Source organism: Pleurodeles waltl, chromosome 2_1, assembly GCF_031143425.1.
Source record: "Pleurodeles waltl isolate 20211129_DDA chromosome 2_1, aPleWal1.hap1.20221129, whole genome shotgun sequence".
In the NCBI taxonomy this organism is placed as follows: Eukaryota; Metazoa; Chordata; class Amphibia; order Caudata; family Salamandridae; genus Pleurodeles; species Pleurodeles waltl.
The window spans coordinates 439,594,261-439,612,570 of NC_090438.1; positions in this window are offsets into that span (position 1 = coordinate 439,594,261).

Sequence of the window (18,310 nt, forward strand, 5' to 3'; positions counted from 1 at the left end):
CCCTGTTCAGCGGTTCTGGTCACGGCGGGGCCCTGTTCAGCGGTGCTTCTCACGGCGGGGCCCTGATCAGCGGTTCTGGTCACGGGGGGGACCTGTTCAGCGGTTCTGGTCACGGCGGGGCCCTGTTCAGCGGTGCTTCTCACGGCAGGGCCCTGTTCAGCGGTGCTCCTCACAGCGGGGCCCTGTTCAGCGGTTCTGGTCGCGGCGGGGCCCTGTTCAGCGGTGCTTCACACGGCGGGGCCCTGTTCAGCGGTTCTGGTCACGGCGGGCCCTATTCAGCGGTTCTGGTCACGGCGGGGCCCTGTTCAGCGGTGCTTCTCACGGCGGGGCCCTGTTCAGCGGTGCTCCTCACGGCGGGGCCCTGTTCAGCGGTTCTGGTCACGGCGGGGCCCTGTTCAGCGGTGCTTCTCACGGCGGGGCCCTGTTCAGCGGTTCTGGTCACGGCGGGGCTCTGTTCAGCGGTGCTTCTCACGGCGGGGCCCTGTTCAGCGGTTCTGGTCACGGCGGGGCCCTGTTCAGCGGTGCTTCTCACGGCGGGGCCCTGTTCAGCGGTGCCTGTCTTGTGCTTCCAGTGAACCACACCTGGCCAATACTTGCCGCTCAGTCTGCATCGGACCTTTCCGTTGCGGGGCCCTCCTGTGATGGAGTCCTGGGGCCCTGGCTCTCCTTCGATACCCCAGGAATCGGGCTGGTGGGGCCCTCATGGCCAGGTCGGCTGCTCCCTGCCTTTTGCTCCTTGCTGCCCTTGCCCTCCTTGGCAGACTGTCCGTGGCCCTTGGCTCCCTTACCCGATGTGGCAGGTGACGGTGCAAGGCTACCCTCCTTGGGGGCAGGCGTATCAGGCCTGTCGCGCCTGCCCTTCAGTTTTTTGGTCCTCTTCCCGGGGGGGGGGGGCTGGCTGTGCCTTTGCTGCTGGACGATGTCCCAGCCCAAGGAAAGGGCGGACTCCAAAAACCATGCACGACATTCTTTGGAGTTGCTGGGCTGGTCGTGGCTGAGGTGTTTGTGGAACTCTTACGGGATGGAGAGGGTGGGTCAGGTGAGGAAAAGAGGTCCACTTTAGAGAGGAACATTTTCTTTGGAGCCATGGGAAGGTTCGCTGGAGTGGGTATGGGAGTGGAGGAAGAGGATGTGGTTGTAGGAGAGTCAATTGTGCTGTCTTTGGGTGCAGGTGCTTGGGCAGGAGGCTGACGTGAGGTGGATGGCTGTTGTTTGGGTGCCTGCCTGCGTATGTGTGGTTGGGAAGTGGGGGTGACAGACACACTGGGAGAGGACACAGGGGACGTGTACATGGCAGTGGGGGTGGTGACTGCACGTGTGCGGACTGGTGTGGAGGGTGTGCTGGTGATGGGTGCAATGGCTGATGGTGGTGTGCTTGCAGGTGTGTGTGGAGACGTCACAGGGAGGGAGGAGGGAGACGAGGAGGTGGGGGACACAGAGGAGGTAGTGGCTGTTGGCATGTCTGCATCTGGGTGAATGCTTGTGTGTCCTGTGGTGCTTATGTCTGGATGAGCTGCCCTTGGGTGTTGAGGTGTGTGCAGGCTGGTCTGTAGGTGTGGATGGGATAGGCAGAGGAACAGGGGAGTGGGACTGGGTGGAGGGAGTCAGAAGAGGGAGGCTGGAGACAGGGACAATCGCTGCCGTCAGTGCTGAGGCCAGAGCGTTGAACGATCTTTGATGGGCAGCCTGACCCGAATGAAGGCCCTCCAGGTATGCATTGCTTTGATGCACCTCCCTCTCCACACCCTGGATGGCATTCAAAAGGGTAGACTGCCCAACAATGATGGTCCTCAGGAGGTCAATGACCTCCTCACTGAGGGCAGCAGGGGTGACTGGGGCAGGGCCTGAGGTGCCTGGGGCGAAGGAGATGGCCGGCTTCCTGGCCTTGCGGGCACGGGCCGAAGGCCGAGGGGCTGCTAGGAGGGCAGAGCTGGTGCGCTGGGTGGCGGCTGTACCTGTAGGATTGGTGGGCACGGATGTTTCCGCCACCGCAAGGGAGCTCCCTTCCGAGGACGTGTCGGTGTCGCTGCCGTCTCCACGGGTCCCCGTGGTGGAGCCCCCCTCGCCCTCCGTCTCACTGGTCATGTCGGAGTCCGTTGCATGGCCCTCCGGGGCCATGTGAGATGTAGCTCCCTCTTGCGCCGATGCCCCTTCTCCTCCGCCTGATGATGCTAATGCACACATTCACAGTAAAACAAAGAAAATGAGTGGGGTGGAAAACATAAAGACAAGTTGAGTGCATGCATTGGGGACACCGTTGGCGGAGAGGACAGACACAGAAGCCCCCTGCACTACGCTGCGCACTTGGGGTACACTACTCATTCACTGGGACATGCCCTACAAGCCTATGGGTGACAACTGCCCACACAGTATACACTGGTCCATGAATCACGTTACTAGGCACCCTACAGAGGTGGGGGGCGGGGGCACAGGACCATACTTCACGGACGGGCCTATCCTACAGAAATCGCCTTGGCCTAGGGATACCCACAGCCCTCCTCCCCCACCCAGGCACCTCCACTGCACGCAAAATAGCTGAATGTGCTGGTACTCACCCCCTTGTGTCTGCTGTGATGTCCTCAAGCGCCCATCTAAATCGGGGTAGGCCACCGCCAGGATCCGGGACATCAGGGGGGTCAAGGTACGACTGGCACCCCTCCTAGGTTGGGAGGCCATCCCCAGCAGAGCCTCCGCGGTCTTCCTGCTCCCGCGGCGGATGTCCTCCCACCTCTTGCGGCAGTGGGTGCCCCTTCTGGTGTGGACCCCCAGGGCCCGGACGTCCTTGGTGATGGCACGCCAAATGTCAATCTTCTGATGGGCGCTGACCTATGTGACATGTACAGGGGGGGAAGAGAAACATCATCACTTTTCTGCATGCTCGATGTGAGTGGCCCCCCCTCCCCAACCTTGCCATGTGGCACATGCTCTCATCTGTCGTGCCATGCATTCGTCATTCGCTGCCCTCCCCTCCATCGTACATCCTCCCCACTCAGCCCAGGCATTGGGCACTATGCATTGCCCCCCGTGTACTCACCTGTTGGTCTGGAGGCCCGTAGAGTAGCGCATACTGGGGGAGGACCCCGTCCACGAGCTTCTCCAACTCCTCGGAACTGAAGGCGGGGGCCCTTTCCCCAGTCGCAGCAGCCATTGTCACTTCCAGACCGAGGTCACAGCAGCACTTGCAGTATAGGTCCTCTCCTGTGGATGCTCAGGTCTCGTGTGATCAAGCCGAGAGAAAATGTCGGTTACGGCCGCAGCGGTGCGTACCGCGGCGGTGCGTACCACGACCGCCGGCGCTCACCGCCATTGGCTCCTGAAACCCATAGGGTTCAATGTTGTCCAATGCGGCTTTGCGCCGCGGACTGCGACCGCCTACCGCCACGGTGTGCCACGCTTGCGCAATGACCTCACTTCACATTGTCACACTTCACAGGTCAGGCAGCCGCCATTTCAAGGGCCCACATGGCTTCATTCCTACTGCGTCACACATACCTAGGCCTTGCACCGACAATCATACTAGCCATTCAATCCCGAGAGATTTGTGTACTGTGCATGCTGTGGGCACTTACCTGTGGGTTGCTTGACTCTGTGCTCCATGTTGTCCTTCCTAGGCATCGTCCGCTGGGACTTGCGAGGAGACGGAGGAATCTTCCTGTGTACAGACCGCTGGTGGACCTGTCGACAATGGAAGAAAGACACGTCATACTCACCTACAGACTCAACCGTGCCACTATACAGGAACTGTGTGCCCAGCTGGAGCCAGACCTGATGTCACCCATCCGCCAACCCACAGGGATTCCGCCTCTAGTGCAGGTGCTGTCAGTACTGCATTTTTTGGCAAGTGGATCATTTCAAACTACCGTGGTCATTTCATCTGGGATGTCTCAGCCTATGTTTTCAAAGGTGTTGTCCAGAGTGTTGTCTGCCCTGATGAAATACATGCGGAGCTACATCATTTTCCCTGAGGTGGGTGACTTGCCTACAGTGAAGGGTGATTTCTATGCCCTTGGACACATTCCCAATATCATTGGTGCCATTGATGGTACCCATGTGGCTTTGGTTCCCCCAAAAGACGATGAGCAGGTGTAGGGGAACCGTAAAAATTATCATTCGATGAATGTCCAGGTGGTCTGTTTGGCTGACCAGTACATCTCCCATTTAAATGCCAAGTTCCCAGGGTCAGTGCATGACGCGTACATCATGCGAAATAGCAGCATCCCTTATGTGATCGAACTCTTACAGAGACACCGTGTGTGGTTAATTGGTGACTCTGGTTACCCAAACCTGCCTTGGCTATTGACCCCAGTGAGGAATCCCAGGACCAGGGCAGAGGAACGGTACAATGAGGCCCATTGGCGTACTAGGAGGGTGATTGAGCGGACCTTCGGCCTCCTGAAGGCCAGGTTTAGGTGCCTGCATATGACTGGTGGATCCCTAATGTACTCACCAAGGAAGGTGTGTCATATCATCGTGGCCTGCTGCATGCTTCACAACCTGGCTTTGCGACGCCAGGTGCCTTTCCTGCAGGAGGATGGTCCAGATGGTGGTGTTGTGGCCGCTGTGGAGCCTGCGGAGAGTGAAGAGGAGGAAGACGAAGAGGACGACACAGACAACAGGGACAGAGTGATACTGCAGTATTTCCAGTGACACACAGGTAATAATCTACTCCTGCATTGTATTATATCAGTAACTGTAGTGGTTTTCTACTGTCTGACCTTTCACCCCAATGTATGGTAACTTAGTTGTGTATATCACTTCCTATTTCAGTGATCTGATCCCCACGGAGTGCCCTCTGTTTTTTTTCCCCATGGACTACCGCTGTGTGACACTGGTATGTTGTCATCACAATGTAACTAGAAATGTTTTGTTGGTTATATCGAATACATTTGGTTTAACCCCTTCTGTGCCCAGGACGTAATGGTTACGTCCTGAGGCACAGTGCTGCTGTGCCCAGGACGTAACCATTACGTCCTGTGCACAGAGCCCAGAGGGAGCGCTCTGGCTCCCTCTGTGGGGTCCCCCCCCACCCCCCCAAGTCAGGGATGGAAGGGGAAGCCCTTCCCCTCCCACCCCCGACCCCCCCCAACCCCCCCTGTGACGTCAGCGCACGAGCGCGCGCTGATTAGTCACAGGGTCTCCCACATCGCGCTGGAAGCAGAGCTTCAGCGCGATTGAAAAAGAAATGCTTTTGCATTTCTTTTTCAATCCCATGGGGGAGGCCCCGGGAGGCTTCAAAGGGAAGGAAATGTATTTCCTTCCCTTCGAAGTCTCTCACAGGTTTCAAAAGCCGGATTGCTTGCAATCCGGCTTTTGAAACCCCACTAGACACCAGGGATTTTTTTTTTTTTCCTTGAAATTGGCAAAAGGGAGCGACCCCTTGGGCAAGGGTCGCTCCCAGGGGGGCATTTTTTTAGGAAGGCCTTTTCTGCCCCCCCTGGGGGCAGATTGGCCTATTATTAGGCCGATCTGCCCCCAGGGGGGGCAGAAACCTCTAGGCACCAGGGACCTTTTTTTTTTTTTTTTTGTGATGATTTCTTTTTTTTTAGGTGGGGAGCGATCCCTTAGGCAAGGGTCGCTCCCCTACGGGGCAATATATATTTAGGCCATTTCTGCCCCCCTTGGGGGCAGATTGGCCTATTTTGATAAGGCCAATCTGCCCCCAAGGGGGGCAGAAACCATTAGACACCAGGGAGTTTGTTTTTGCGCGCGTATGTCACGCAACAAAGCGACCCCTTTGGCAAGGGTCGCTCCCAGGGGGGGCAATTTTTTGGGAAGGCCTTTTCTGCCCCCCCTGGGGACAGATCGGCCTATTATTAGGCCGATCTGCCCCCAGGGGGGGCAGAAACCTCTAGGCACCAGGGATCTTTTTTTTTTTTTTTTCTTTTTGTTATGTTTCTTTTTTTTTAGGTGGGGAGCGACCCCTTAGGCAAGGGTCGCTCCCCTAGGGGGCAAATTATATTTAGGCCATTTCTGCCCCCCGTGGGGGCAGATTGGCCTATTTTGATGAGGCCAATCTGCCCCCAAGGGGGGCAGAAACCATTAGACACCAGGGAGTTTTTTTTTTTGCGTGAATTTCACACAAGGGGAGCGACCCCTTAGGCAAGGGTCGCTCCCTGGGGGGGGTGTGGGGGGATTATTTTAGGCCATTTCTGCCCCCCTGGGGGGGTAGATCAGCCTATTTTGATTCGGCTGATCTGCCCCCAAGGGGGGCAGAAACCACTAGGCACCAGGGATTTTTTTGTTTTTCTGTTTTACAGATGGGGAGCGACCCCCTTGGACAAGGGTCGCTCCCCTGGAGGGGCAAAATGTATTTAGGCCATTTCTGCCCGCTTTGGGGGCAGATCGGCCGATTTTAGGCAGAAACCACTAGGCACCAGGGATCTTTTTTTTGCGCCGTCACACAAGGGGAGCGACCTTGTAGTCAAGGGTCGCTCCCCGGGGGGGGTAGGGGTGGGGGGGGGCAAAATTATTTTAGGCCATCTCTGCCCCCCCTGGGGGCAGATCGGCCTATTGGTATTAGGCCGGTCTACCCCCAGGGGGGGCAGAAACCTCTAGGCGCGAGGGCAAATTTTTTTTTTGTGTTTTTTTTATTGGTTTGGTGTTTTTTTTAGAGAAGGGGAGCGACCCATCAGGCAAGGGTCGCTCCCCTGTGGGGCAAATTGTGTTTAGCCCATTTCTGCCCCCCTTGGGGGCAGATTGGTCGATTTTAGGTCAATCTGCCCCAAGGGGGCAGAAACCACTAGGCACCGGGGATTTGTTTTTTGGCGCCAATGTCACGCAGGGGGAGCGACCCCGTAGGCAAGGGTCGCTCCGGGGGGGGGGGGGGGATGGGTGTTCGGGGGCAAATTTATTTTAGGCCATTTCTGCCCCCCCTGGGGGCAGATCGGCCTATTATTAGGCCGATCTGCCCCCAGGGGGGGCAGAAACCTCTTGTTGCCAGGGCAAATTTTTTTTTTGTGTTTTTTTTTTTGTTTGTTTGGTTTTTTTTAGAGATGGGGAGCGACCCATCAGGCAAGGGTCGCTCCCCTGGGGGGCAAATTGTGTTTAGAACATTTCTGCCCCCCTTGGGGGCAGATTGGTCGATTTTAGGTCAATCTGCCCCAAGGGGGCAGAAACCACTAGGCACCGGGGATTTGTTTTTTGGCGCCAATGTCACGCAGGGGGAGCGACCCCATAGGCAAGGGTCGCTCCGGAGGCGGGGGGTGGATGTTCGGGGGGCAAATTTATTTTAGGCCATTTCTGCCCCCCCTGGGGGCAGATCGGCCTATTATTAGGCCGATCTGCCACCAGGGGGGGGCAGAAACCTCTAGGCGCCAGGACAAATTTTTTTGGTGTGGTTTTTTTTTTTTGTATGTTTGTTTTTTTAGAGATGGGGAGCGACCCATCAGGCAAGGGTCGCTCCCCTGGGGGGCAAACTGTGTTTAGACCATTTCTGCCCCCCTTGGGGGCAGATTGGTCGATTTTAGGTCAATCTGCCCCCAAGGGGGCAGAAACCACTAGGCACCGGGAATTTGTTTTTTGGCGCCAATGTCACGCAGGGGTAGCGACCCCGTAGGCAAGGGTCGCACCTGGGCAGGGGGGGTTTGGAGGGGTGGGGGGTCAAATTTATTTTAGGGCATTTCTGTTTTGGGCCATTTCCTTTTGTGGGCGCTAGGCCTACCCATACAAGTGAGGTACCATTTTTATGGAGAGACTTAGGGGAACGCTGGGTGGAAGGAAATTTGTGGCTCCTCTCAGATTCCAGAACTTTCTGTCACCGAAATGAGAGGAAAAAGTGTTTTTTTAGCCAGATTTTGATGTTTGCAAAGAATTCTGGGTAACAGAACCTGGTCAGAGCCCCGCAAATCACCCCATCTTGGATTCCCCTAGGTCTCTAGTTTTCAAAAATGCGCTGGTTTGCTAGGTTTCCCCAGGTGCCGGCTGAGCTAGAGGCCAAAATCCACACGTAGGCACTGTTTTCTATGAAAAAAGGTGATGTGTCCACGTTGTGTTTTGGGCCATTTCCTGTCGCGAGCGCTAGGCCTACCCACACAAGTGAGATATCATTTTTATCGGGAGACGTGGGGGAACGCTGGGTGGAAGGAAATTTGTGGCTCCTCTCAGATTGTAGAACTTTCTGCCACAGAAATGTGAGGAACATGTGTTTTTTTAGCCAAATTTTGAGGTTTGCAAAGGATTCTGGGTAACAGAACCTGGTCCGAGCCACACAAGTCACCCCATCTTGGATTCCCCTAGGTCTCTAGTTTTCAGAAATGCACAGGTTTGGTAGGTTTCCCTAGGTGGCGGCTGAGCTACAGGCCAAAATCTACAGGTAGGCACTTTGCTAAAAACAGGTCTGTTTTCTGTGATGTGTCCACGTTGCGCTTTGGGGTGTTTCCTGTTGCGGGCGCTAGGCCTACCCACACAAGTGAGGTATCATTTTTATCGGGAGACGTGGGGGAACGCTGGGTGGAAGGAAATTTGTAGCTCCTCTCAGATTCCAGAACTTTCTGCCACAAAAATGTGAGGGACATGTGTTTTTTTAGCCAAATTTTGAGGTTTGCAAAGGATTCTGGGTAACAGAACCTGGTCCGAGCCCCGCAAGTCACCCCTCCTTGGATTCCCCTAGGTCTCTAGTTTTCAGAAATGCACAGGTTTGGTAGGTTTCCCTAGGTGCCGGCTGAGCTAGAGGCCAAAATCTACAGGTAGGCACTTCGCAAAAAACACCTCTGTTTTTTTCCAAAATTTAGGATGTGTCCACGTTGCGCTTTGGGGTGTTTCCTGTCGCCGGCGCTAGGCCTACCCACGCAAGTGAGGTATCATTTTTATCGGGAGACTTGGGGGAACGCTGGGTGGAAGGAAATTTGTAGCTCCTCTCAGATTCCAGAACTTTCTGCCACAGAAATGTGAGGGACATGTGTTTTTGTAGCCAAATTTTGAGGTTTGCAAAGGATTCTGGGTAACAGAACCTGGTCCGAGCCCCGCAAGTCACCCCTCCTTGGATTCCCCTAGGTCTCTAGTTTTCAGAAATGCACAGGTTTGGTAGGTTTCCCTAGGTGCCGGCTGAGCTAGAGGCCAAAATCTACAGGTAGGCACTTTGCAAAAAACACCTCTGTTTTTTCCCAAAATTTAGGATGTGTCCACGTTGCGCTTTGGGGTGTTTCCTGTCGCCGGCGCTAGGCCTACCCACGCAAGTGAGGTATCATTTTTATCGGGAGACTTGGGGGAACGCTGGGTGGAAGGAAATTTGTAGCTCCTCTCAGATTCCAGAACTTTCTGCCACAGAAATGTGAGGGACATGTGTTTTTTTAGCCAAATTTTGAGGTTTGCAAAGGATTCTGGGTAACAGAACCTGGTCCGAGCCCCGCAAGTCACCCCTTCTTGGATTCCCCAAGGTCTCTAGTTTTCAGAAATGCACAGGTTTGGTAGGTTTCCCTAGGTGCCGGCTGAGCTAGAGGCCAAAATCTACAGGTAAGCACTTCGCAAAAAAGACCTCTGTTTTTTTCCAAAATTTAGGATGTGTCCACGTTGCGCTTTGGGGTGTTTCCTGTCTCCGGCGCTAGGCCTACCCACGCAAGTGAGGTATCATTTTTATCGGGAGACTTGGGGGAACGCTGGGTGGAAGGAAATTTGTAGCTCCTCTCAGATTCCAGAACTTTCTGCCACAGAAATGTGAGGGACATGTGTTTTTTTAGCCAAATTTTGAGGTTTGCAAAGGATTCTGGGTAACAGAACCTGGTCCGAGCCCCGCAAGTCACCCTTCCTTAGATTCCCCTAGGTCTCTAGTTTTCAGAAATGCACAGGTTTGGTAGGTTTCCCTTGGTGCCGGCTGAGGTAGAGGCCAAAATCTACAGGTAGGCACTTCGCAAAAAACACCTCTGTTTTTTTCCAAAATTTAGGATGTGTCCACGTTGCGCTTTGGGGTGTTTCCTGTCGCCGGCGCTAGGCCTACCCACGCAAGTGAGGTATCATTTTTATCGGGAGACTTGGGGGAACGCTGGGTGGAAGGAAATTTGTAGCTCCTCTCAGATTCCAGAACTTTCTGCCACAGAAATGTGAGGGACATGTGTTTTTTTAGCCAAATTTTGAGGTTTGCAAAGGATTCTGGGTAACAGAACCTGGTCCGAGCCCCGCAAGTCACCCCTCCTTGGATTCCCCTAGGTCTCTAGTTTTCAGAAATGCACAGGTTTGGTAGGTTTCCCTAGGTGCCGGCTGAGCTAGAGGCCAAAATCTACAGGTAGGCACTTCGCAAAAAACACCTCTGTTTTTTTCCAAAATTTAGGATGTGTCCACGTTGCGCTTTGGGGTGTTTCCTGTCGCCGGCGCTAGGCCTACCCACGCAAGTGAGGTATCATTTTTATCGGGAGACTTGGGGGAACGCTGGGTGGAAGGAAATTTGTAGCTCCTCTCAGATTCCAGAACTTTCTGCCACAGAAATGTGAGGGACATGTGTTTTTGTAGCCAAATTTTGAGGTTTGCAAAGGATTCTGGGTAACAGAACCTGGTCCGAGCCCCGCAAGTCACCCCTCCTTGGATTCCCCTAGGTCTCTAGTTTTCAGAAATGCACAGGTTTGGTAGGTTTCCCTAGGTGCCGGCTCAGCTAGAGGCCAAAATCTACAGGTAGGCACTTTGCAAAAAACACCTCTGTTTTTTCCCAAAATTTAGGATGTGTCCACGTTGCGCTTTGGGGTGTTTCCTGTCGCCGGCGCTAGGCCTACCCACGCAAGTGAGGTATCATTTTTATCGGGAGACTTGGGGGAACGCTGGGTGGAAGGAAATTTGTAGCTCCTCTCAGATTCCAGAACTTTATGCCACAGAAATGTGAGGGACATGTGTTTTTTTAGCCAAATTTTGAGGTTTGCAAAGGATTCTGGGTAACAGAACCTGGTCCGAGCCCCGCAAGTCACCCCTTCTTGGATTCCCCAAGGTCTCTAGTTTTCAGAAATGCACAGGTTTGGTAGGTTTCCCTAGGTGCCGGCTGAGCTAGAGGCCAAAATCTACAGGTAAGCACTTCGCAAAAAACACCTGTGTTTTTTTCCAAAATTTAGGATGTGTCCACGTTGCGCTTTGGGGTGTTTCCTGTCTCCGGCGCTAGGCCTACCCACGCAAGTGAGGTATCATTTTTATCGGGAGACTTGGGGGAACGCTGGGTGGAAGGAAATTTGTAGCTCCTCTCAGATTCCAGAACTTTCTGCCACAGAAATGTGAGGGACATGTGTTTTTTTAGCCAAATTTTGAGGTTTGCAAAGGATTCTGGGTAACAGAACCTGGTCCGAGCCCCGCAAGTCACCCTTCCTTAGATTCCCCTAGGTCTCTAGTTTTCAGAAATGCACAGGTTTGGTAGGTTTCCCTTGGTGCCGGCTGAGCTAGAGGCCAAAATCTACAGGTAGGCACTTCGCAAAAAACACCTCTGTTTTTTTCCAAAATTTAGGATGTGTCCACGTTGCGCTTTGGGGTGTTTCCTGTCGCCGGCGCTAGGCCTACCCACGCAAGTGAGGTATCATTTTTATCGGGAGACTTGGGGGAACGCTGGGTGGAAGGAAATTTGTAGCTCCTCTCAGATTCCAGAACTTTCTGCCACAGAAATTTGAGGGACATGTGTTTTTTTAGCCAAATTTTGAGGTTTGCAAAGGATTCTCGGTAACAGAATCTGGTCCGAGCCCTGCAAGTCACCCCTCCTTGGATTCCCCAAGGTCTCTAGTTTTCAGAAATGCACAGGTTTGGTAGGTTTCCCTAGGTGCCGGCTGAGCTAGAGGCCAAAATCTACAGGTAAGCACTTCGCAAAAAACACCTCTGTTTTTTTTCCAAAATTTAGGATGTGTCCACGTTGCGCTTTGGGGTGTTTCCTGTCTCCGGCGCTAGGCCTACCCACGCAAGTGAGGTATCATTTTTATCGGGAGACTTGGGGGAACGCTGGGTGGAAGGAAATTTGTAGCTCCTCTCAGATTCCAGAACTTTCTGCCACAAAAATGTGAGTGACATGTGTTTTTTTAGCCAAATTTTGAGGTTTGCAAAGGATTCTGGGTAATAGAACCTGGTCCGAGCCCCGCAAGTCACCCCTCCTTGGATTCCCCTAGGTCTCTAGTTTTCAGAAATGCACAGGTTTGGTAGGTTTACCTAGGTGCCGGCTGAGCTAGAGGCCAAAATCTACAGGTAGGCACTACGCAAAAAACACCTCTGTTTTTTTCCAAAATTTAGGATGTGTCCACGTTGCGCTTTGGGGTGTTTCCTGTCGCCGGCGCTAGGCCTACCCACGCAAGTGAGGTATCATTTTTATCGGGAGACTTGGGGAAACGCTGGGTGGAAGGAAATTTGTAGCTCCTCTCAGATTCCAGAACTTTCTGCCACAGAAATGTGAGGGACATGTGTTTTTTTAGCCAAATTTTGAGGTTTGCAAAGGATTCTGGGTAACAGAACCTGGTCCGAGCCCCGCAAGTCACCACTCCTTGGATTCCCCAAGGTCTCTAGTTTTCAGAAATGCATAGGTTTGGTAGGTTTCCCTAGGTGCCGGCTGAGCTAGAGGCCAAAATCTACAGGTAGGCACTTCGCAAAAAACACCTCTGTTTTTTTCCAAAATTTAGGATGTGTCCACATTGCGCTTTGGGGTGTTTCCTGTCGCCGGCGCTAGGCCTACCCACGCAAGTGAGGTGTCATTTTTATCGGGAGACTTGGGGGAACGCTGGGTGGAAGGAAATTTGTAGCTCCTCTCAGATTCCAGAACTTTCTGCCACAGAAATGTGAGGGACATGTGTTTTTTTAGCCAAATTTTGAGGTTTGCAAAGGATTCTGGGTAACAGAACCTGGTCCGAGCCCCGCAATTCACCCCTCCTTGGATTCCCCAAGGTCTCTAGTTTTCAGAAATGCACAGGTTTGGTAGGTTTCCCTAGGTGCCGGCTGAGCTAGAGGCCAAAATCTACAGGTAGGCACTTCGCAAAAAACAGCTCTGTTTTTTTCCAAAATTTAGGATGTGTCCACGTTGCGCTTTGGGGTGTTTCCTGTCGCCGGCGCTAGGCCTACCCACGCAAGTGAGGTATCATTTTTATCGGGAGACTTGGGGGAACGCTGGGTGGAAGGAAATTTGTAGCTCCTCTCAGATTCCAGAACTTTCTGCCACAAAAATGTGAGGGACATGTGTTTTTTTAGCCAAATTTTGAGGTTTGCAAAGGATTCTGGGTAATAGAACCTGGTCCGAGCCCCGCAAGTCACCCCTCCTTGGATTCCCCTAGGTCTCTAGTTTTCAGAAATGCACAGGTTTGGTAGGTTTCCCTAGGTGCCGGCTGAGCTAGAGGCCAAAATCTACAGGTAGGCACTTCGCAAAAAACACCTCTGTTTTTTTCCAAAATTTAGGATCTGTCCACGTTGCGCTTTGGGGTGTCTCCTGTCGCCGGCGCTAGGCCTACCCATGCAAGTGAGGTATCATTTTTATCGGGAGACTTGGGGGAACGCTGGGTGTAAGGAAATTTGTAGCTCCTCTCAGATTCCAGAACTTTCTGCCACAGAAATGTGAGGGACATGTGTTTTTTTATCCAAATTTTGAGGTTTGCAAAGGATTCTGGGTAACAGAACCTGGTCCGAGCCCCGCAAGTCACCCCTCCTTGGATTCCCCTAGGTCTCTAGTTTTCAGAAATGCACAGGTTTGGTAGGTTTCCCTAGGTGCCGGCTGAGCTAGACGCCAAAATCTACAGGTAGGCACTTCGCAAAAAACACCTCTGTTTTTTCCCAAAATTTAGGATGTGTCCACGTTGCGCTTTGGGGTGTTTCCTGTCGCCGGCGCTAGGCCTACCCACACAAGTGAGGTATCATTTTTATCGGGAGACGTGGGGGAACGCTGGGTGGAAGGAAATTTGTAGCTCCTCTCAGATTCCAGAACTTTCTGCCACAAAAATGTGAGGGACATGTGTTTTTTTAGCCAAATTTTGAGGTTTGCAAAGGATTCTGGGTAACAGAACCTGGTCCGAGCCCCGCAAGTCACCCCTCCTTGGATTCCCCTAGGTCTCTAGTTTTCAGAAATGCACAGGTTTGGTAGGTTTCCCTAGGTGCCGGCTGAGCTAGAGGCCAAAATCTACAGGTAGGCACTTCGCAAAAAACACCTCTGTTTTTTTCCAAAATTTAGGATGTGTCCACGTTGCGCTTTGGGGTGTTTCCTGTCGCCGGCGCTAGGCCTACCCACGCAAGTGAGGTATCATTTTTATCGGGAGACTTGGGGGACGCTGGGTGGAAGGAAATTTGTAGCTCCTCTCAGATTCCAGAACTTTCTGCCACAAAAATGTGAGGGACATGTGTTTTTTTAGCCAAATTTTGAGGTTTGCAAAGGATTCTGGGTAACAGAACCTGGTCCGAGCCCCGCAAGTCACCCCTCCTTGGATTCCCCTAGGTCTCTAGTTTTCAGAAATGCACAGGTTTGGTAGGTTTCCCTAGGTGCCGGCTGAGCTAGAGGCCAAAATCTACAGGTAGGCACTTCACAAAAAACACCTCTGTTTTTTTCCAAAATTTAGGATCTGTCCACGTTGCGCTTTGGGGTGTCTCCTGTCGCCGGCGCTAGGCCTACCCACGCAAGTGAGGTATCATTTTTATCGGGAGACTTGGGGGAACGCTGGGTGGAAGGAAATTTGTAGCTCCTCTCAGATTCCAGAACTTTCTGCCACAGAAATGTGAGGGACATGTGTTTTTTTAGCCAAATTTTGAGGTTTGCAAAGGATTCTGGGTAACAGAACCTGGTCCGAGCCCCGCAAGTCACCCCTCCTTGGATTCCCCTAGGTCTCTAGTTTTCAGAAATGCACAGGTTTGGTAGGTTTCCCTAGGTGCCGGCTGAGCTAGACGCCAAAATCTACAGGTAGGCACTTCGCAAAAAACACCTCTGTTTTTTCCCAAAATTTAGGATGTGTCCACGTTGCGCTTTGGGGTGTTTCCTGTCGCCGGCGCTAGGCCTACCCACACAAGTGAGGTATCATTTTTATCGGGAGACGTGGGGGAACGCTGGGTGGAAGGAAATTTGTAGCTCCTCTCAGATTCCAGAACTTTCTGCCACAAAAATGTGAGGGACATGTGTTTTTTTAGCCAAATTTTGAGGTTTGCAAAGGATTCTGGGTAACAGAACCTGGTCCGAGCCCCGCAAGTCACCCCTCCTTGGATTCCCCTAGGTCTCTAGTTTTCAGAAATGCACAGGTTTGGTAGGTTTCCCTAGGTGCCGGCTGAGCTAGAGGCCAAAATCTACAGGTAGGCACTTCGCAAAAAACACCTCTGTTTTTTTCCAAAATTTAGGATGTGTCCACGTTGCGCTTTGGGGTGTTTCCTGTCGCCGGCGCTAGGCCTACCCACGCAAGTGAGGTATCATTTTTATCGGGAGACTTGGGGGAACGCTGGGTGGAAGGAAATTTGTAGCTCCTCTCAGATTCCAGAACTTTCTGCCACAGAAATGTGAGGGACATGTGTTTTTTTTAGCCAAATTTTGAGGTTTGCAAAGGATTCTGGGTAACAGAACCTGGTCCGAGCCCCGCAAGTCACCCCTCCTTGGATTCCCCTAGGTCTCTAGTTTTCAGAAATGCACAGGTTTGGTAGGTTTCCCTAGGTGCCGGCTGAGCTAGAGGCCAAAATCTACAGGTAGGCACTTTGCAAAAAACACCTCTGTTTTTTTCCAAAATTTAGGATGTGTCCACGTTGCGCTTTGGGGTGTTTCCTGTCGCCGGCGCTAGGCCTACCCACGCAAGTGAGGTGTCATTTTTATCGGGAGACTTGGAGGAACGCTGGGTTGAAGGAAATTTGTAGCTCCTCTCAGATTCCAGAACATTCTGCCACAAAAATGTGAGGGACATGTGTTTTTTTAGCCAAATTTTGAGGTTTGCAAAGGATTCTGGGTAACAGAACCTGGTCCGAGCCCCGCAAGTCACCCCTCCTTGGATTCCCCTAGGTCTCTAGTTTTCAGAAATGCACAGGTTTGGTAGGTTTCCCTAGGTGCCGGCTGAGCTAGAGGCCAAAATCTACAGGTAGGCACTTCGCAAAAAACACCTCTGTTTTTTTCCAAAATTTAGGATGTGTCCACGTTGCGCTTTGGGGTGTTTCCTGTCGCCGCCGCTAGGCCTACCCACGCAAGTGAGGTATCATTTTTATCGGGAGACTTGGGGGAACGCTGGGTGGAAGGAAATTTGTAGCTCCTCTCAGATTCCAGAACTTTCTGCCACAGAAATGTGAGGGACATGTGTTTTTTTAGCCAAATTTTGAGGTTTGCAAAGGATTCTGGGTAACAGAACCTGGTCCGAGCCCCGCAAGTCACCCCTCCTTGGATTCCCCTAGGTCTCTAGTTTTCAGAAATGCACAGGTTTGGTAGGTTTCCCTAGGTGCCGGCTGAGCTAGAGGCCAAAATCTACAGGTAGGCACTTCGCAAAAAACACCTCTGTTTTTTCCCAAAATTTAGGATGTGTCCACGTTGCGCTTTGGGGTGTTTCCTGTCGCCGGCGCTAGGCCTACCCACGCAAGTGAGGTATCATTTTTATCGGGAGACTTGGGGGAACGCTGGGTGGAAGGAAATTTGTAGCTCCTCTCAGATTCCAGAACTTTCTGCCACAGAAATGTGAGGGACATGTGTTTTTTTAGCCAAATTTTGAGGTTTGCAAAGGATTCTGGGTAACAGAACCTGGTCCGAGCCCCGCAAGTCACCCCTCCTTGGATTCCCCTAGGTCTCTAGTTTTCAGAAATGCATAGGTTTGGTAGGTTTCCCTAGGTGCCGGCTGAGCTAGAGGCCAAAATCTACAGGTAGGCACTTCGCAAAAAACACCTCTGTTTTTTTCCAAAATTTAGGATGTGTCCACGTTGCGCTTTGGGGTGTTTCCTGTCGCCGGCGCTAGGCCTACCCACGCAAGTGAGGTATCATTTTTATCGGGAGACTTGGGGGAACGCTGGGTGGAAGGAAATTTGTAGCTCCTCTCAGATTCCAGAACTTTCTGCCACAGAAATGTGAGGGACATGTGTTTTTTTAGCCAAATTTTGAGGTTTGCAAAGGATTCTGGGTAACAGAACCTGGTCCGAGCCCCGCAAGTCACCCCTCCTTGGATTCCCCTAGGTCTCTAGTTTTCAGAAATGCACAGGTTTGGTAGGTTTCCCTAGGTGCCGGCTGAGCTAGAGGCCAAAATCTACAGGTAGGCACTTTGCAAAAAACACCTCTGTTTTTTCCCAAAATTTAGGATGTGTCCACGTTGCGCTTTGGGGTGTTTCCTGTCGCCGGCGCTAGGCCTACCCACGCAAGTGAGGTATCATTATTATCGGGAGACTTGGGGGAACGCTGGGTGGAAGGAAATTTGTAGCTCCTCTCAGATTCCAGAACTTTCTGCCACAGAAATGTGAGGGACATGTGTTTTTTTAGCCAAATTTTGAGGTTTGCAAAGGATTCTGGGTAACAGAACCTGGTCCGAGCCCCGCAAGTCACCCCTCCTTGGATTCCCCTAGGTCTCTAGTTTTCAGAAATGCACAGGTTTGGTAGGTTTCCCTAGGTGCCGGCTGAGCTAGAGGCCAAAATCTACAGGTAGGCACTTCGCAAAAAACACCTCTGTTTTTTTCCAAAATTTAGGATGTGTCCACGTTGCGCTTTGGGGTGTTTCCTGTCGCCGGCGCTAGGCCTACCCACGCAAGTGAGGTATCATTTTTATCGGGAGACTTGGGGGAACGCTGGGTGGAAGGAAATTTGTAGCTCCTCTCAGATTTTAGAACTTTCTGCCACAGAAATGTGAGGGACATGTGTTTTTTTAGCCAAATTTTGAGGTTTGCAAAGGATTCTGGGTAACAGAACCTGGTCCGAGCCCCGCAAGTCACCCCTCCTTGGATTCCCCTAGGTCTCTAGTTTTCAGAAATGCACAGGTTTGGTAGGTTTCCCTAGGTGCCGGCTGAGCTAGAGGCCAAAATCTACAGGTAGGCACTTCGCAAAAAACACCTCTGTTTTTTCCCAAAATTTAGGATGTGTCCACGTTGCGCTTTGGGGTGTTTCCTGTCGCCGGCGCTAGGCCTACCCACACAAGTGAGGTATCATTTTTATCGGGAGACGTGGGGGAACGCTGGGTGGAAGGAAATTTGTAGCTCCTCTCAGATTACAGAACTTTCTGCCACAAAAATGTGAGGGACATGTGTTTTTTTAGCCAAATTTTGAGGTTTGCAAAGAAATCTGGGTAACAGAACCTGGTCCGAGCCCCGCAAGTCACCCCTCCTTGGATTCCCCTAGGTCTCTAGTTTTCAGAAATGCACAGGTTTGGTAGGTTTCCCTAGGTGCGGCTGAGCTAGAGGCCAAAATCTACAGGTAGGCACTTCGCAAAAAACACCTCTGTTTTTTTCCAAAATTTAGGATGTG